This window comes from Pygocentrus nattereri, chromosome 28, assembly GCF_015220715.1.
Source record: "Pygocentrus nattereri isolate fPygNat1 chromosome 28, fPygNat1.pri, whole genome shotgun sequence".
Taxonomy (NCBI): Eukaryota; Metazoa; Chordata; class Actinopteri; order Characiformes; family Serrasalmidae; genus Pygocentrus; species Pygocentrus nattereri.
In genome coordinates this window covers 26,162,389-26,182,201 of record NC_051238.1, presented here as the reverse complement: position 1 = coordinate 26,182,201, position 19,813 = coordinate 26,162,389, and the positions used below count along the sequence as shown (strand labels likewise).

The 19,813-nt window shown below is 39.9% G+C and overlaps 1 protein-coding gene across 2 annotated transcripts in view; it reads right to left on the bottom strand.

Moving 5' to 3' along the window:
- sema3gb (sema domain, immunoglobulin domain (Ig), short basic domain, secreted, (semaphorin) 3Gb) overlaps positions 1 to 14,760 on the bottom strand; it is a 50,037-nt gene extending 35,277 nt beyond the window's left edge. The window contains exon 1 of one of the 2 annotated variants that reach the window (XM_017722423.2): positions 14,373 to 14,760. The gene's annotated coding sequence lies outside the window, so the exon portion shown is untranslated. The remainder of the gene's footprint in view (positions 1 to 14,372) is intronic. The other variant, XM_017722422.2, reaches the window with a different exon arrangement.
- Positions 14,761 to 19,813: the final 5,053 nt, after the last annotated feature.

Below are 19,813 nucleotides of genomic sequence, written 5' to 3'. Positions count from 1 at the left end.
TCTGATGATGATACTGAAATCTTGACTGCAGGCCCATACCAATATCAATACTTTTTTTTTTCTAAAATTAATATTTATCTATTTATAACACACAAAAGGTGATGTCATAGTGAAACCACTCAAGCGTTCTACTAGCCCACAGGAAGAAATACACAGCTAACAATGCCATGACAGACCGTGTGAACGTGTGCCGTTTCAGGGCAGATTTGTTATCAGATTGGATCAAATTCATTCTTTTATGTCCAAGTCAGCATATCTGCTAGTCTGCTGGCTTAATACCAGTGTCAAGTTTTAGCTCCAACACTTCTATCAAAACTATGCATGCGATATTTGAAACTATATCAAAATTACTTGGCTAAAAGTTGATACAATATTTTCTAAAACCTAGTTCTATGTCCCTGATGAATACATAACCTACCAAGCCCTAGGGGATGTAAAAAATGAGGTATAAGAACAGTTAAAAGAAAAAAAGAAAAGAAGAAAAAAACAGAAAAAGCCAGCTGCTGCATTAGAAGGGCAGGTTTATTAAAGGCTACAGAAACCTAAGCCAAAATATTACTAATGACAGCATGTTTTCTAAGCAACTCTCGGACACAACACAGTACAGCACAATTTTCCATTCAAGATCCTTGTAGCACTCTCTGCTCTGTTTGTTGAAATCAGCCTCTTTGGCAAAGTGTGTGTCAACAGAATACTAGAGGAGAGAGAGGGAACGAGAGAGGGCTGAAAGTAAACATGCAGTTTGCCGAAAACATCCAAACATCCCATCCAGTCACTAACAAAGTTGTCTCTTAGTAAAAATGGAAAAAGAAAGTGGAGATTGGTTTAGTTAGAAGTGTTTATTCAGTCCAGAGCCAGTACCTATGGAAAACATATGTAATGGAATGACTCAAACAAAGGTTGTGGAGACAACTTAAATGATTCAACAGCAGCGGTTCCGTTCTGCTGAGCCGATCAATGCCTGCATTTTCACTCTCAGGCCTGAACTGAGTTTTGCTAATTGGAAAAAGAATGTAAGATTCACCCATCCATGGTGTGCAAACATGAGGGTGTTTGTCGAGGTGATGGCTGTATTTCAGGGTCAGTTTGAGAATGAAGCCTTATTTGCCAACAAAACTTTGGACAAAAGAGAAGGGGGTCCTTTAATGTAAGTCAGTGTTGCGATAAGGAATGCAGGGATCTCTTCAAAAGGCCACCGGCAAAAGAATGCTTTAAAGATCCTACCAAGTGGAACCCCCAAGAATGGAGCTAGCAGTGATGGAGCCTGACTGGCATTTTTCATGTCCTCGGTTCTGAAAAGAATGTGTGTTTAATGTTAATCAAGTTCTTCTATCACGCAAAAAGATCGGTAAGATGAGAGCCATCTGTCTCAGTAATGCACACTTAAGTTACTCAAAGCAGTAGCTAAGAGAGCTTCACCAAAGAGCTCCGCTGTCTTCCCATGCATTAAGTCAGCGAAAAGCCCAATAAAGCCTACATTCCTCCACAGGACACAGGCCCTTTTTCTTCCCTGAGATTTGCTGGATCGGCTACTGAAGGACAACTCATAATGTACAGTGTAGACGCTTGTCTATTTTCTCCAACATTTCCAACAGCTGTCGCTTTTGGCATAATTCTAATTAGCAAACACAACATTTGCGCAAATCGTCAGGTTTCCAAGATTTCTGGACAATGCTGTGGACCAATCTGTATACCATTCTCAAAATTCCAGTCCAAGCTATGTAATTCATCTTCAGGACAAGAACTGAAATACTAAATACAATGAAATACAGTGAAACTTTTCTATCTTTATTTTTGGTCAGTTTCCTTCTGTTGTTAGTCTTAACCAGTTCGATTTGAAGTCTTTTCCTTTTCATGCAATCTAGAACAGTAATGCAAACGCATGTGAAATTTTCAAAACCACTTCTGAAAACCAAACCAATGAGTCACAGAAAACATCATATAAGCTGAAAATTGAAACTTCTGTATTAGGAGCCGAAGATCCTGCTTTGATAGGAACTGAAGCCTCATTCATTTCATGTTCTCAGAGGACTAATCGTGAAAGTGCACCCTCCACATAACAGGATCGAAATGAAAAGCTGGATCATCTACAATGCTTTAAGCTGCTAAAGCAACCTTTTAACTGAGATGTTCTCCAGAAAGGCAAAAGGACAACATCATTAAAAATTAATGACCAGGCTTAAGTATGCATGCCAACAAAACCACATCCAGAAAAAGCTACTGAGAAAACCTGAGCAAAAAGGGTTTTATCTAGACTCTTTTCGACCTCCTGAAAGTGCCTATTTGCTCTGTACTTTTTATAGAGATGGTGAAATTTCCATGTGTCACCATTCAAAGTTGCCAGTCTTTGTCGCTCACTCCTATAAACGATCTTGGACAGTAACACTGTCCTATTAACTACAGGCAGTTTTTTTCCTGGCGAGTAAAATGAAGGCAGGATGGGGAAAGAGCATAATGAACGGGTCCTGAGGCTGTTTGCTCCCTCTTGGCTGGTTTTAGGTGGGCGGAAAGTGCCGTTTGGAGTGACAGACTGCATATGTTTTTCTAGGCCACCTGCTCTCTGGGGGTCTGGAAGGAGTGGTCCCATGAGGAGAAATCGAAGGTGTACAGGATTTACTGCCATAACGTTTCGATCCTGACATTACAATCTCTAACTTTTGGGGATTTCCAATGAAGCAGGAAAAATACATGACATCTTGAAAATATTACAGCTACTTTCACAGATAATCCAAACCCCACCAAAGAGTTACAGCTCAGGCGTACTGGCTCTGACATCTCTTGATGAGGATCTGTAGCACCAAATATCCCTCCTAAATCCTCCTTTCTAAATGATCTGCAGTCAGGAGGGAGAGAGTGCAAATATCTCCAATGCTTCTCTTATTCTTCAACTAAGGTATTACACTCGTAAAGGCTTTCTGTTTAGCCATTTTGGACCATTCTGTTTGCAAAAGAACCCTTTTTGGTGTCAGGTTTAACATGATTTTTGGGGTTCTGCACAGAAACATTATGAAAACAGGTGTAAATTAGGGCTGTACAATATGGACAAATACATTATTCAGTTACACATTGTTAACCTTGCAATATATTAAACATTACACTGGGGTGGCTATGGATATGGTTACCAACTGACCCGCATTACTTTAACCAAATAATCTTCCTTTGTTTTTTTAGGAATCTTAAATACCATCTAACCACCCAAAGAAATACTGGAATTGTGACAGGTCAAAATGCTCCAAGAACACAGTTAAAACACTGTGATTCTGTTATATCAGTATAGCAAAAGGGCAATAATCACAATATCAAAGACAAGAACGTGTCTTATTTGACAGTACAATGACAGAACACTGACAAGGGTGAGCAACATTAAACCCTGCAGCATGTAGAGTTCAGCACACTGTAAAAACGGTTTGTCAGTTCAAGCTTAAAAGTACTTCATGCAGTTTAACAGTTTTTTCAACTCAAACACATTCAAAGAAACAATGCCAAGGAAAAGGAATAGGTTAGATCAATAAAAGCAATATTCCACATGAATAAAAACATGTTCCTAGTCCATAATGATCTAGGTGAAGGTCTTGGAATGATTTTTTTCTTAGACAATCTTTTCCTCTATGCTGAGGTCAAAACTCCCCCCGAACACCAGCAAACACCTCATAGTTATGGTTATTGATTAAACTGCAAGTGCACTTTAATAACAAGTGCATTTTTTATTTGGGCTTTGGTTTATTTATTAATAACATTTTAATATTAAAAGTATATTTGAGCAGTGCACCATTTCGGGTGCACCAATGGTCAAATGGGTAGTCTTAGGCCTGCTGGGCCCAATCACACCCCTGCCACTGCAAAGAACCCTAAGGAACAATTCAGAGGCCATTTTTTCCATGTTAGAAATGGTTACCTCCAGAATCCCATCATCAAATTAAAAGCACTTAAAAACACCGGTTTCTACCACCTTTCAATCTGGCAGGGAAATTTTGAGCAAAGGAAAGAATGGCAAAACAGGTCTAAAGCCTGGCAATTAGACCCCTGAGGTGAGGAAAGAAGGAGAAGTATTTAGTGCCATCACCTCTCTGTATGACCAGGGTCAGGTTAAGAAATGTTCGTTAGTGCCAAGCGGTCTCCTGAGGAGAATGCTGCTGCTTATTCAGAGAATGGCCCCCAGGGGCCAAAGAGAGCATGAAATTATTTCTGCAATTTAATGCATTTTTTCCTAATGTGTTTTCTAATGCTGCTGTTGCATTTGTTTGGATATGTGAAGCACATGATCTCATAAAGCTGAAGATTAGTAGGTTTTTGTTTTTTTTGCAAGCAATAATGATAATAAAATTAGTTCACTTCTTATTTGGCTTTTATGTTCTTTTTGAAACAAATTAAGTACGTTTAAATTAAATAAAGGCACATTAAATAAGTCTTAGCGTGCGCGCTGATGGCAGTGCTGTTGAGAAGTTCGGTAAGATGAAACAAAGATTCCATTCCTTTAAAACACTGTAGGACTGAATGTGGCTATTGATTTTAAAGACATTTTTCAGGTTTAACGTCATTTCAGATGCTTCATAAATCATGCCATCAATAACATACATAGATTTCTCTTTTGTAACCTCTTATATTGTGATGGTTTATATGTGAGTCAACACTTCAATTCCTCACTCTCTAAACTATCTATATAACTTACATACTAGTTTAATTCATTACAGTTACAGTAGTTACTGAACAAAAAGTCTTAAGATTAATAACTGAACAATAATCCTAGGATTCAAGAGGTTAAATATGACTTATTATTAATTAATTATTAACAAAAATTGCAAGTGTTAGATAAATTCAGCTTATGCAGGATTTTTTGCCACTTTCCTCATCTTTCTTGTGCTTATATGCATGAACAGCTCTTTAGTGCCCTGAGGAGCACTGAGAGTCTCTGCAGACTGAGGGAACATCTGAACCGCCTGAAGGTGTGCCACTGACATTGGCCAAGCATTCATCTTTCAGAGACACACTGTTCTAAAGCAGAGCTTGAGTAAAGAGCTGGAGCTAGACAGGGACAGACTTACAGCGTGTCCATCACACACAAGGTCAGATACACTTACAGAAACACGGCTTTCTAATGAGATTTGCCAACAATGAACACGTTTAAATCCTTAGAAGTCTAGAGTTATTACTGTCACATTGCTATGCATACAATTTACATTATTATTTAATGAAATTACTAAGGCCGGATCAAAAGTCATACTATACTACAGAGAATCAAACACTGAGAAAAATCCACTACCAAATTTCAGTAACTAAGTAGTCAATCTTGGCAAAATCTAGAGTCTTCTTCTTCTTTCGGCTGCTCCCTTTAGGGGTCGCCACAGCGGATCATCTGCCTCCATCTTGCCCTATCCACTGCCTCCTCTACTTTCACACCAACCATCTCCATGTCCACCTTCACTACTTCCATAAACCTTCTCTGAGGTCTACCTCTTCTCCTTCTACCCGGCAGCTCCATCTCCAACATTCTTTGCCCAATATATCCACTATTCCTCCTCAACACATGTCCAAACCATCTCAACCTGGCCTCTCTGGCTTTATCTCCAAACTGCTCCACCTTCACCGTCCCTCTGATCTGCTCATTTCTAATCTTGTCCAGCCTGGTCACTCCCAACGAAAATCTCAGCAAAATCTGTGTGAAATGTATGCATTTCATTGACATCAGCACTTCTTGATTATTATGCAGTCCAGTTAGTAAATATACTCAATTCCAGCGACTCAGCACTATTGTGATTGAAAATAAAATACTGAAAAAAATAATCATTATCAAAATAAGGTATTGATATCAAAACTAACAATGCTCAGCCCTGGTAATTACATAAATGTATAATTAAATGACAAAGTAGTTACATAATAAATTTTTACCTAGAGGTTTTTGTCTGCAGCCCTATTCGTGCTAAACTACTTTTACCAAAGGAAGTCCAGAAATGCAATTTGACTGGCCGATTCATTTGAGATAAAGTCTCCACGTACTTTCCCCAAATTACCCCACATAACCTAACCTGAAACGTTACAGGCTGGACAGTCTTGCCAAATGTTAAGATTCTAATTAATTTGACCCAACAGACAACAAAAGCTCTAGTTAATGTAGATACAACAGCATAAGGCTGGTAAAGTAGGCTCATTCAACTAAACAAATAAAGCTCAAAAAGACATAAACGGCACTGCCTTGTTAAAGGTGCTGTCAAGAAATTTAATTTATATTCTCCTTCTAATTAGGCAATCAGCAAAAATCTAAAATTAATTTATGATTGTTTCCCAGAGCAGCTCAGAAAAACAGCGCTTGGAAGGCAGTGTGTTTCGTATGTGTCAAAAGTTTATCCAAAAAAGTCCATGACTCAGGGTTTAAAATGGTTTTAACATATATGTAAACTCCCTACTGTTAAACAGTTAAGTGCACACCACTGATGAGTGAATCATGGCCCTTCTCCAAGACCACAGCTGGCAGCTGCACAGGAGTGCGCGGTGCAACTTTAAAAGCAAGGCGGTGTGGTGAACTTTGGAGTCGTGTGCTAAGCCTTTCCACCTCAAAGATCGGAATCAGCACCTCTCTTCAAAGGCTGCAGAGGGCCAAGTGGCTGGTGTAGTAGTGATCACTAGCTTCAGTCATAGGGGCATTTTCACCTTTACAGCACTGCTGCTCAGTTGGCACTAAACATCCAATAACATGGGCAGGAGCTAAAGGTGTGGTACTAGTGCTCTATAGTATATATATATATATATATATATATATATATATATATATATATATATATATATATATATATATATATATATCTCCATCCATCCATTTTCTAAGCTGCTTCTCCGTCAGGGTCGCGGGGGGATGCTGGAGCCTATCCCAGCAGTCTTCGGGAAGGCAGGATACACCCTGGACAGGTCGCCAGTCCATCACAGGGCAATATATATATATAATATATACAGATATTTTAAAGACATTCTTAATGGTAGGTGGGTGGTGGTTCAGTAGACACAATGCAGGTGCCTCTGCCTCCAATGAGGATAAGCCACGCCTTGCAGCACGATAAAACTAGAACTCTTGCATCATGTACAACTTATGTACTGCACCCCTCACCTCACATACACAAACTCTTGTCGCTGTAATCTCTCCCCGCCCTCCCTCAGCGGAGCTCCATCCCTCAAAGTGGCACTATTGTGTTGTAATGCTCCAAATCGAGGTGCTGAGCATTAGGAGGACTTTACTCAGGGGTGGGAGCGCACAGGCCATCCATTGCATTCCGACACCTGTTTCGATGGGCCTCACTCTTTTCATTTACACGATAAACACTGGATTCCTAAGCAATTACCCACCACCAACAACAGACTCGACTATTCATAGCTCACAGCTGTTTTCCAACATCAGGGTGCTTTATGATGGAGCACAATTTTACATGTCATATTTTACTTTGCTGTTTTCCAGGATTAAGTGCACTGAGTTATGAAGTGGAGCTATGATGACCGGGCATGTGTTGCTAACAGGAAAATCAAGTAGGATGTGTTGGGCATTTCTCCACTGACTTCATGAAAGCCAACAAAAGTTGTAATTCTTGGCTGAATAACACACAGCTCAAAGGTGTTGTTGGGGGATAAACGAGGGCACAAATCTGACATCTTACTCTGGAAACAATCAGAAGACTCGCATGGACTGGTGTAACACTTCAGTGAGCTCAGAATGGTTCCTGCACAAGTATTAGAGGGCTTTTATTGCCCTCTTTCATATGACTTCATGGTGTGATGGCTTCATTTTTCTCCCCATTGTCAGCGCTTTCGGTATAAAGAATAGACTTGCTGGTTGTCCACGGGCTTTGAAAGAGACTACAGTAGGTCTTTGGTTGGCTAGGGCCCAAGAATCTTCAGAATGGGGGCTTAATACCCCCCTGGGCTGACAGCTGCAGGGATTAGCCACCCTTGCTCACTGTCATTGACGCCCCTGTATTGTGCCTTTCCCTGTAAAAGTGGCACCAGAATTAGGAGGGGCCTGAGTTGGGCGACAGGGGGGTTAACATTCTAAAGTCTCGTCAGGTGCTTTTGCTTTTGAAGTCTATGGAGATACGCACAAGCATAGTGAAGCCTTGTGATTTCTTTATTTATAAAATGTAAAATGTAATCAGCTAGTGTAATATCATCCACTGACAGCAGCTGGCAGCAGTAGCAAATGAGCTACCATCAACATAAATCGATCTCCGTCCTTTTTCTGAGAAGATCCTAAAAGGGACTGCGTTTAGCTTCTCTTTCTGCCTTTGCTAGGCTTACAAGAACCTTCTTTTTCTAATGACCACTTCAAAGCTACTATTTAATCCACCACTTCAAAGATATGTGGTGGCAAAATTACATACATGTTAAATATTTGAAAATCTGTATGATATTAATATTTAATGTAAAACAGACTACAGAGAAAACATCTACACTGGTATACCAGCATGGGTGCCACACATCAGATTTTTTTGTAGCAGTACTGAGAGATAACTGTAACGTAGTTAACTGTAATGCATATCATTTGCTCTGTACTTCAGATCATTTAAAAAAACACTAAATGAACAACATTTATAGTACTAGTGCTTCTCCTGTCATAATTCTAAATGAAGCAGAGCAGAACAGTCAAAACAGGTTGAATCAGGTTTGTAAGTCATTCTTTTAGAATAGTTATCAGTATTAAGAAAGCTTGGGTTGATTAACAATATTAACACAAACCTAAAGCAATAGTCTGTCAAAAAAATCTAATTTACAATATTTCCTAAAAACCTTGAGTTTAATCAATCAGCCAAGATATGTTTGGAGTCATTATTTTGCTTGTCCATGGAGCCAATGCTGCTAACAAACACTGGAACTCAATAGTCAACCAAACAGCCCAAACTGTTACTGCAAAAATACATAGCAAAACTTCTCTTAACCTGCTCTAACCACAAAAAGGTCTTAATTAAGGCCTTGTTGATGTGGTTCAGAACACAGTATGACTTACTGAAAGCTATAAAAACAAGTCTTCAAATCAAATCGAATGGAATAAAAAAAAAAACATTCCTAAAAAAAAATTCCAAAAAAAAAAAACAGATCCTAAGCGGCAAAACCATGTAAAAGTGCCGGGCCTATCACCAGGAGATTGCACGTACAATCCCAAGTGATGCTACAGCCATCCGTGGTCAAGAGTCCAAGAATTGGTTAGTCCAATTTCAGTGCAATGCTAGCCTGTTAGCTGACCAAACACAACCAGCAGTTAGTGTTTTTCACCAAGCGTGGTCACCTTGCAAGCTACCAACACGTAATGGGGCTGTGTAAGTGGCAGTTCCACAAGATGCCGTGGCTGGCTTCACATGAATTGGAAGCTCGAGTTTGCCTTAGCCCACCTAGCACTGGTGGTATCGTGTGATTGGGGGAGTCCGAACTATTGGGTGGAAATGGATATGTCTAAAAAATACCCCAAAAATTAAATAAAAAACAGAATCACAAACAGCCCAAAAAGGCAAAGATAAAGAAGACGCATGGAAATGAACAATCAGTCTTATTTCAGATGGAAGTAAAAACATGAGTGGGAGAGAATCCGTTCCATCGAAAGCGAGAGATGAAACAGGAATTGCAGTGAGACAGTACTTATTAGAAAAGTGGCGCCCTGCCACCTCCACGGCGGTATCACTAAATTATCACTTGTGCCCCCACTTCCCCCTCCTCTTGACCCCCAGAGTCAGTGCTTGGCCCCCAGCTGACCCCCACCAGCACTACAGAAGCTGTCATGACAACCATCTCAAGAGGCCTGTTGTATTTGTGGAGAGCAACGAGTGTGTGTATGAGTAAGCCCGAATATATGTGTGCATGCGTATGTGTGTGTGTGTGTGTGTGTGTGTGTGGAAGAAAGGCAACCTGGCAACTGGCTGAAAGCAGAGCCATAGATGACAAATGTGAGGCAGAGAGTGTTACTGAAGTGATGATGAATAAAACCCAGGCAAGTATCTAAATGAGTATCAGGGCATGCAAATCCATCTGACTTCAGCCCTGCCTGAATTCAGAGGCAGCAGAAAGTCGATTTAAAGCTTTAAACATCAGAATATCCATTTGTTTGAATGTTCATTTCTAGCAGAGAATTAAAGTAGCAAAAAATATGATTAAGCATGGTGGTGGAGGTGAAATACAGTTTAGAAAAACAGGAATTTCACATAATTCGTTTAAAAAGTATGAGGAGGAGGTTTGTTGGAGTAATGAAAGCCTCCAAATGTGATAGCAGAGAGGCTGCTAACTATCATATAAACTGAGAGAACAAGCAGTCCTATGACCAGAATCATGAAAAGTGCTTTGGGTTAATCTTGGAACAATGGAGCTATAAGTATTCATTGAAGTATCTCTAGAAAATGTTATGGAAAAACACCCTGATGAACATTTATGAACCTTGTGGAAGCTGCCGTTTATAAAAGTGATTAGTTATTCTAACTCCCATTCTCTATTCATCATAATGACCTAAGCTCTGGTTGTTTTGCTTCCTTCATACCAGACTCCAACACTTATTAACAAAAACAGAATGAGTGAAACTCAAAACCGTACATTAGAAATGTACTGGAAATGAATTGGAAAAGAAAAATAAGAGCTACATACTGTAAATTTCATCATTTAATATTGTCCACTCTTGTTTTTTTTGACACATTTTTATTATATATACACTAATATATTCTATCAGTATCAAAACTTGTGTACTGCTATGAAACAAGAGTAGGCAATATGAACTACTTTCTCTGGAAGAGATGCACCGATACGGAAAACGTGGGCCGAGGCTGATATCCGATACTTTTCATGTAGCTATCTGCCGATACTTATAAATAAAATGTATAAAATGTAGAAAACGTGACTAAATCCATATGGATCAGCTTTGCAGAGAAAACTAAAATGTATTTCTGCATTGTTACAAATGTAGTGAAATGAATAAAATGCAGATATTTTAGCACAGTAGTACAACAACTACAGCATCAAATGTTGGTTTGAATTATCTGTAAAATCTGATCGTCTGTCCAATGTTGATTTTTATTGAATAAAACTGATCACCAGGGATGCAGGAGGGTGTTTTGCATTACGAGCATTGGAATTTCTAACAGCTTATACAGGACGAACTCCATGACGTCTTGCTAAATACTGTTTTATATCCTCTTTATTTGGATTGTTTGAAGAGAGACAAGATTCTGCTGTACACATGTAATTGACACAGCAACCTCAGCTGATGCACTCCACGCTGTCTCTGCTCTCTATTATAGAACAAACTTGCAAATGAAATGAAATCTGTCAAGACTGTTGATTGAAGAATGAAATCAAATGGAATACACCTACAAACTCCACCCTACAGAAAGCACATTTCGGCCTTTTCTATGCTCAAAATATTTTCAGGTTCTGTTCTTTTGTTATTTTTTTCGAAATCTGAAATCTGGGGGCGCTGCAGCAGGGATGTTCACCGCTCTGCACTAATGTGTAGTATTATATCACCACTGTTGGAACAAAAGCCTGATGAATCAACCAACAGAAACAGTCCAAAATCTTGTAACCTTAACACTAAAACACTAAAAATGAGAATGTTTTTTGCTACTAAAACAAAAGGGCGGAAAAACGCAGTAGACTAATCGTTATTCTGTGCTAACAGTAACTACGCAAATAACTGTGCAAATGTTTGTATGATAAACTATTTCTTGAGCTTATAAAAATGATTTAAGCCATTCAGGTTCAACCTAATTTTGTCTTGGGTCATATTTGTAACTATGGGGTAATTTGTGATTATGAAGTAATTTCTTCTTAGTTCTTATCATGATATTCACAGTATGGTAAATTCCACATTTTGGGACATTTATACCAGCATACTGCCCTTGTTTCTGCCCCTACATTGAATGCAAATACAGTAGAAACATAGCCTACTAAATGTGCTACTTCAAGTCATATGGGGTAACTATTAAAAAAAACACTTTGGAACTAAAAAAAGGTCAAAACCAAAAGAAAGCATGTAGAGACTGCCCACATCTATAATAAAGAGCCAACAGAAAATGTGCAATTTTCTTGACAAACTGAGCGAACATCACACAAACATCACGATATGCAGCATCTAGCTAAAGCTGTCCATGATTGACAGTATAAATATTTCACAAAGCTTGTCAATGATATCACAACATGGACTGGTGAGCTTAACCAGATAGAGCAAAGTCCTGAGGGCAAGATGCCTCTGTATTGATTTTTTCCCTCCTCTTTATTCTTCAACCTCGATTTTAGCGGTATCAATAATTGATGAGGCAGAAGCCCGCTTCGCTTTCTGAATTCCACTGAATTTCTGTCTCATGCGTTGGTTTAATGATTAACACCAATACAGTGGTGCAAATTCTACAGTGATGAGAAAATACAATTTACATTCCAGGGCCTGTCTTGCATTTTGGATGCTACATGAAGTGCACACATTGGCTGATTTGGATCACTTTCCTCAGCAGAAAGAGCCTCAGCTTTTATCTTAAATGCAACACATGCCGTGTTGACTTTTTGGAAAACAAAAAGATTTTCAAATTGTTTTAAGCACCTTTTTCAACAACAGGGTTTCTTTCCACCTTGGGTTGGATCACATCATCAATGGACTACCACGTTTTTCTTGCACAGTTTTACATGTGAGCTGCTTATTTGAACCACTACCAAACCAAAACCACAGCAAAAGTGCCAATAATATCACTTGGGTGACACCTAAAACTCTAAGTACAACAATACGGTTATTTTGGGAAGCTAGATCTCTGACACAGCACTAAAATAACTGCACAGCCTACATCACATCAGAACGTTGGCCTAACATTTTTTTTTCCCATTCAGATTCCCATACAGACGCTGAAACCTTGAGCATCATCTGATACGGACACCGAAGCGATATTATATTTTTTATTTTAAAATGATTTCACTTTTGAGACAGCTATATTTCAGATAATCAGAAAATCCTGCTTTTCGCGTTTTACAGTGTAGCTAGATTCTCTCATTACTTTGTAGCCTGCTGTAAACACATGTGGCTAATCATGTGACCTACTTTACCTTATTTTACACCACGAGCAATTCTGTGACATTTCAGACTAGATATGTTACATTATGAGGAAACATCTATCATTTTCCATCTCATGTCCGATCCTTCAGTTTCTGCTGGAGTCGGCCTGGTACCAGTACCAGGTATCAGACCTGTGTAACCACTAGTAAGACTGGAAGTAAACGAATGGCACAAAACCCAATTCAGTTGCTAACTAAAACTGGAGAGCTTGAGAGAAAAGGCTGCTAACGAAATATGTGGCTCTAACATCGGCCTTCAATTTAATCTGTCTGGGTTTAAGCTAGAAGTCTAAGATCTATGTACTATAGGCTGTAGTTATAGTCAGACAGAACTCAAAGTAAGATGTTATTAAAACCCCTTCATTGTACATGTTAATGTCTAACTACAAGAAGAAAAAAACATTTATTAGACTGTTTTAAAGAGTCGACCGCTCAGGTTGTCAGAGTGATAAACTTCCATACAGCCACGTCCTTTAATATTCAGAGTGAAGGACACTCAATTCAAAACAGCTGTAATCTGAAAACCACTAAGAGGTTTGTCATGTTTTCATCATTCTGAAGTGCTGCTGCAGAGAGCTGTACAGCAGACTCCCCCAGCAGATATACTCACAGTAGATATGTGACCAAAACAAAGTACTAAAGCAAAAACTGACTACAGTACTTCTCTTCAAGGACAGATCCTGAAGGCTGCGTACACTCAAACAGCATTAACTGCTCTGTGATGTGGGGTCAGCCTAACTCCAAGTGGAACGTGTTCCATGTCAAAACTGAAGAGCAGAAACGAGCCTGTGTTCACCCTAATCACGGTTTTGATACCAGGGACGGTTATTACATCTGACATCACACCAGCTTACGAGCACCCCGGTCACAAAAAGGGAAAGCGTTTAACTTTTACGCGTTTAACTTTAAACAGGCCTGCATAATGTATAACCACTTTAGCCAAGGTGGCACGTAAATAATTCATAAACTGAGCTGACAAGAACACGCTATGCGCATTTCCACGTTTCAGAGCAGAGGGAAAAGCTCAGGAACTGTTTTAATGAGTTTAAACGGGAAATAAAGACAAAGGCTGATAGAGAGTCCACGAAAAACAGCTTTCGGTCAAATTAAAGACAAGCTGAACCCTGGGGCTTTGAACAAGAGCAGAGCTGAACCGGTTCAGAACAGGTCCAACAAGCGCAGTCGCAGGTTTAACGTTAGACTGCGCACAAGCGGAGTCGCCAGCCAACACCAACACTTTCTTTCCCCTCTGACAACAACTGAGAAGAGCTCGGCAGAGAGCTCTCCTGCTCCTCCACTCGCCGATTCAACAGAAAGTGACTCACTTCTGTGTCAGGTAACTCCAGGCGGAGCGTTAGGCGTTACATTCCGCGGTGGTGGTGTTGAACGGAGCCTCTCCACAAACTCTACAGATTCGCCCAGGCGCGCACAAACCGCTCGCAAACCGCACGACGCGGCGTGTTTATGTCCATCTAATGCTGGCCTTTTTCCGCCGGGCTTCTTCTCGCGCTTGGCACGAGTTCCCCAAGTTTCCCAGTCGTCACCAAGAAAAAGTAATTTTCGCCGGACTGCAGACAGGCGACAAGAACCCCGTCACATTCCCATCTCCATAGCGCCTCACGCTACTGACCCGTCCGTCCGTCAGAGCTCCAGACCCGTCAGGTGTGTCTGTATGGGCTGAGCCGTGTGTTGTAGCTGTAGCTCCACCGCTGCCACTCCTGCCACAGCCTCCCTCCCTCCTCAAATCAGGCAGTTAACCACATCCATGCCAGCGTGAGGAGGCTGAGGGAAAGTAACAATACAGCGCGCCTCACCCCCAGACTGAAGTCTCCCCAACTAGGTTAATCCCGAGCTAAGAGACCTGTTCGCTCAGTGAATCTTTCAGCCTAAAACCCATTCATTATAACCCACTGGCAACTTCCCAGTGGGCCTGCGGCTTCGGACGTTTTTCATTATCTCTCAACATTGCCTATACGTTTATTACATCTTCAGATTGAGGTGATGTTTTAAATTCTTTTATGATGAGGTTCATGGTTAGGATATCACCCCAAGGCCTTCAGAATACCCTGAGAGTCCGTAGAACAGCCGTAACAATTCAATCGCCTGGGAAAGTAGAGTCAATGGACTGGGAAGTTAAATTGCACTACAGTCTAAATGAAACGATGCCTGTGGGTGAAACTGCACAATGTCAGCTTTAAGTTGACAGGACTTGTATCTGTCCCGGGTAAACCTTTAATAAATCACAGCCGTTTTTATACATAGTCTCCCACTTTTAAGAAATTGATCTTTTCTTTTATGTGTTGATATTGATTAGTACTTTTTAACCCAAAAAACTTTGGATCGGCTCTTGGCAAGGAACAAAAAAAAGAAAGAATTCTTTTCCAGTTCTGTGAAATGATCCAATTTTGTAATAAATCTAGTCTGAAATTGCACACACATTGTGTAATGTGGTGTTATGTGTATTTCCTCCCGTAGAGTAGTGGAGTGTTTGAGTAGTTTGAGCATGACAGCCTACTTTTAGATGTTCAGATATTTAGATCTTAAGTTAAAGAGCTCATTTTAAAGCTTACTAGTTTTTACTAGTTTTTGGATTGGTATTGGCTGATAGTCAAGGTTTCAATGTCAGTGGCAATGTCAGAAAAGAAAAAAGTGGTGTTTTGCGATCGCTGTCTTCATTAAAATGGTTAAGTTAGGTACTTGAATGCAAATCCTTTGCAGTCAACCTTCTGCTGTCTGTAACCTGTATACTATCCTCTTTGGTAACATCCTGCTAAGTCATAGATGCTGTAGCAGTATGTGTCACAACATTGTCTTGCAATTGAATCCGAGTAGTTAAGATGCTTTGGTTCACTTCCAAATCCATAAGGTTCAGTGTGTTTCACAGTAAGGTACTTTGGGTCATGAGCAGTCCTTCTTTGTCTCCAGACTTCCCTCATTCCATCACGCTGATACTGGTTAAGCTTCTCCCAAGGCCCTGCAGTCTTTTTTATGTCCTTTTCAGCAAGATGTAACTTGGCCTTTCTGTTAAACCCTCTGAGGTCATGCTGGTGTACTCTTCTCTTTAAGATGTGTCTGACACCTCTGCGCCTACATCCTTTTTACATTCCACACTTTTTCTTCATGACTGAAAATCTTCTTTTATCATTGTTACTGTGGTCCTTCATGCTCTCCTATGTTTGTTGGCTATTGTGAGGTTTTGCTTCTTAATAGCATAACAAAACATTCAGTTTGAGGCACCTAATGTTTTGATTATGTCTCTGATTGATTCATTCTGATTTTTCAGCCTCATTAAATTCTGCTTTACTGGAAATGGCAGTGCTTTAGTCCTCATGCTGAGAGCAAACAGCAACCAGCAACCAAGGACTTTGCTGTCTCTCTTATGCATAATCTAATGACACAACCACCCACAGCTGGTCAAGAAACAACTAAAGCAGCCAACAGTCTTATTACTTATAATCCCCATAAGTATAGTGACTGTATAAAATGTCTGGCATTGTTATAGAGGAGACAATACTATGGATCTGAAAGGATGTGTAGCTGTTAAGAAGTTACTACTGAGAAAAGAAAAGAAAATCAAATCTAATCAAATTTATTTGTAGCGCTTTTTACAACGGATGTTGTCACAAAGCAGCTTTACAGAATTTCGGAAAAGACAAAGTTTCACAGGACTGTAAGAATGTATTTTGTGGACTGTGTTTGCTTAACCATTTCCAGACAGGTATTATTTGTAGTTATCACTCAATACTTGTTTTGACTAATCAGTGCATGACTATATTAAATTAGGTGTGCTGCCAGTGGAATTGAATTTCATGGCTGGGGACATCTGTCACGATTGGCCCCTCCCAGTCTCCTCATGTGCTTTTGTTTTGGATTTCTTCTCAGTCCAGCCCCCTTGTTTTGTGACTTTGTGATTGTTCCTACCTGTTTTTCACCTGTGTCCGGTTATCCCTCGTTATCCCTGTATGCATTTAAGCCCTGTTTTCCTGAGTTTCTTGTTGGTCTTTGTTTGATGTTAGATGTTCTGATTGTTTGTTGGTGCTGTTTGATTCAGTGTTTCTTTAATCATGTCTGAAACCCCAATCTCTCCGTGTTGGCTTTTTGAACCTGGACTGTTATGACCACGACCCTGGATTTGCCCTCAATAAAAGTCGCTTATCTCAGCATATGCGCCCACCTCCTCGCTCTTCGTTACAGCATCCAGCAAACAAAATTGTTGTTACTTCTTCCTGCAATAATATTTACTCTTATTTATTGTTTTTTATTCGTTTACTTATTCTAATGATCTATATGGTGCTTTAACAAGCAAAAACAGAACTGTATAGACGGATGGTTTTAAGTCAGTTGAATACTTTTGTACAAACTGGAAATTAAACAAATGAAGGGGGGTCTTAGTTTTGCACAGTTTTACTCTGTCCTCCACAAATATTGGCACCCCTGGTAATCATAAGCAAAATGAGGTGTAAAAAGTATTCTTAATTACATATTTGCAAACATAACATTTACTTAAGTATAATAATTAAAAGAAAAATTGAAAGTCTAAAACTTGTCATGAGAAAATTGTTTTCTTAAATCTATGTGCACCAAAATTATTGGCATCCCTAGAAATCCTTAAGAGTGAAGTCTAACTGAAGTATGTTCCCGTTCATATTTTACATTTTTAAGTTCAACTGGGCAATTAGGAACAATTAAATATCCAACCTTGGCTTCCTGATGCACCCGGGAATCATATTAAACACAGGCCAAAGCATGTTAAACGGCACAAATCAAGAAATGGCTACAAGAAAAAAACAGCAAAACATTTCCGCTATCAGGGCAATAATTCAGAAGCTTAAAACAACTGGAGATGTTAAGAAACTGCCAGAAAGAGGACACGTGGCTATACTGACCCTGTGCACAGTGAAGAGGATGGTTCAAGAAGATAAAGAATCTTGAAAGGAATTGCAGACATTAGGTCTTGGGGTCATAACGATTCCCATATTACAATCAAACACCCCCAATATAACCACAAGTTGTTTGGGGGGTTGGCAGAAGAAAGCCTTTGCTGTGAAAGCCCAACAAACTCAAGCGCCTAAAGTTTGCCAATGTTACTGGAACTTTCAGTGGGACTGTGTTTTATGGTCAGATGAGAGGTTTATGGCAACAGAAACCAGAAGTGAGTTTGGTGTAGACACTTTTTTGCCATGCAGAAAAGTACCCCCTCCCCAGTGTAAAGTATGTGGTGGATCTGTGATGTTGTGGGTCTGGTTTTCTTCCTGGACAATTTATTTGGATACAGTACATCCCAGAGTCCATCAGAAGTTGCCAGCAGAAATAAAATCCCAACCTGCCTGCCTCAGCCAGGAAGCTTAAACTGCGCTATAATCCAGGACAGCAGGACAATGATCCAAAGCACACCTTAAAATCAACACTTGACCACAGAATTAAGGCTTCGCTCAGCCACCTGACCTAATAAAAAGTCAGTGGAAAGCCCATAGAAGACCTGTGGGATGAGCTGAAAAGAAGTCCCAGCAGTGTGGACCCCTGTGTGGAATCTCAGCAGTGAAGGACCTGGAGATGTTCTGTATGGAGAAATGGTCTCAGATCATGGTCTGCCATGTGTTCTCCAGTCTCATTAAGCTCTTTAGGAGAAGACCCAGAGCTGTCAGCTTTGCAAAGAGAGGCTGCACAAGTATTAAGCAAAAGGAGTGCCAATAATTGTGGCACACAAGATTTGAGAAAAACATTTATTTCATAATAAGACTTACATTGTTGTCATTGTACTTCAAAAAGGCGAGATCCTTGTTAATATTTTGAATGAAAGATCAAAAGGATACACAAGAATGTTTTGTACAGTTTGTTTTGCTCATGTTTACCAGAGGTAAAAATATGCAAGATGCACCAAGTATTCATTCTTTAAGACCTTTAAACCCAAGAGAAGAATCAATTCTAATTCCAGTGCAATAATGCTGGAACAAGTGTAACATGTTCTCTCCTTTTTTGTTTCTGTCAATATCTTGCAGCATTCTGAACATGTTATGCAAAAAGCTAGTCTCATTATATATGTGTATATTAATATCTCTTTGTTTCATGCATTCATGCTAATGCATTCCTGAGCTTGAGATTTTCAAAAGCAAAGCAGTTTGAGTAATTATTGTTTGAATATTGGTGTCAAGAAAACCACATAGTACAACGTAGTAGCAAAAAAGGAGTGAATTTGAAAAATTACACATTACTCAAAAAAAAGCCTGGCCTGTTTTTGTTTGCTTGGGTGACCAAATAAGGTTTGTTTTTGTCTAGTCTGACTGGACGTTGAGCTTGTCAACCACCTAAATCGTTAAAGACCAGTGTAGTCCAGCTACTAGCGAAAGCTACTACAGCTAACAGTAGAGCCAGTGGGTTTTCTCTTGTTTTATCAAACTTGCGAAACAGTGCAAATGGTGGCATGTGTAGGAGAAAGCATTGAGTTAATGTTAGGGTAAACTTTCCACATATGTTTTAGTCACTAATCCAAGCACTATTCAGTCCTGTTTCTTCTTCTTCTTCTTTCGGCTGCTCCCTTTAGGGGTCGCCACAGCGGATCATCTGCCTCCATCTTGCCCTATCCACTGCCTCCTCTACTTTCACACCAACCATCTCCATGTCCACCTTCACTACATCCATAAACCTTCTCTGAGGTCTACCTCTTCTCCTTCTACCCGGCAGCTCCATCTCCAACATTCTTTGCCCAATATATCCACTATTCCTCCTCAACACATGTCCAAACCATCTCAACCTGGCCTCTCTGGCT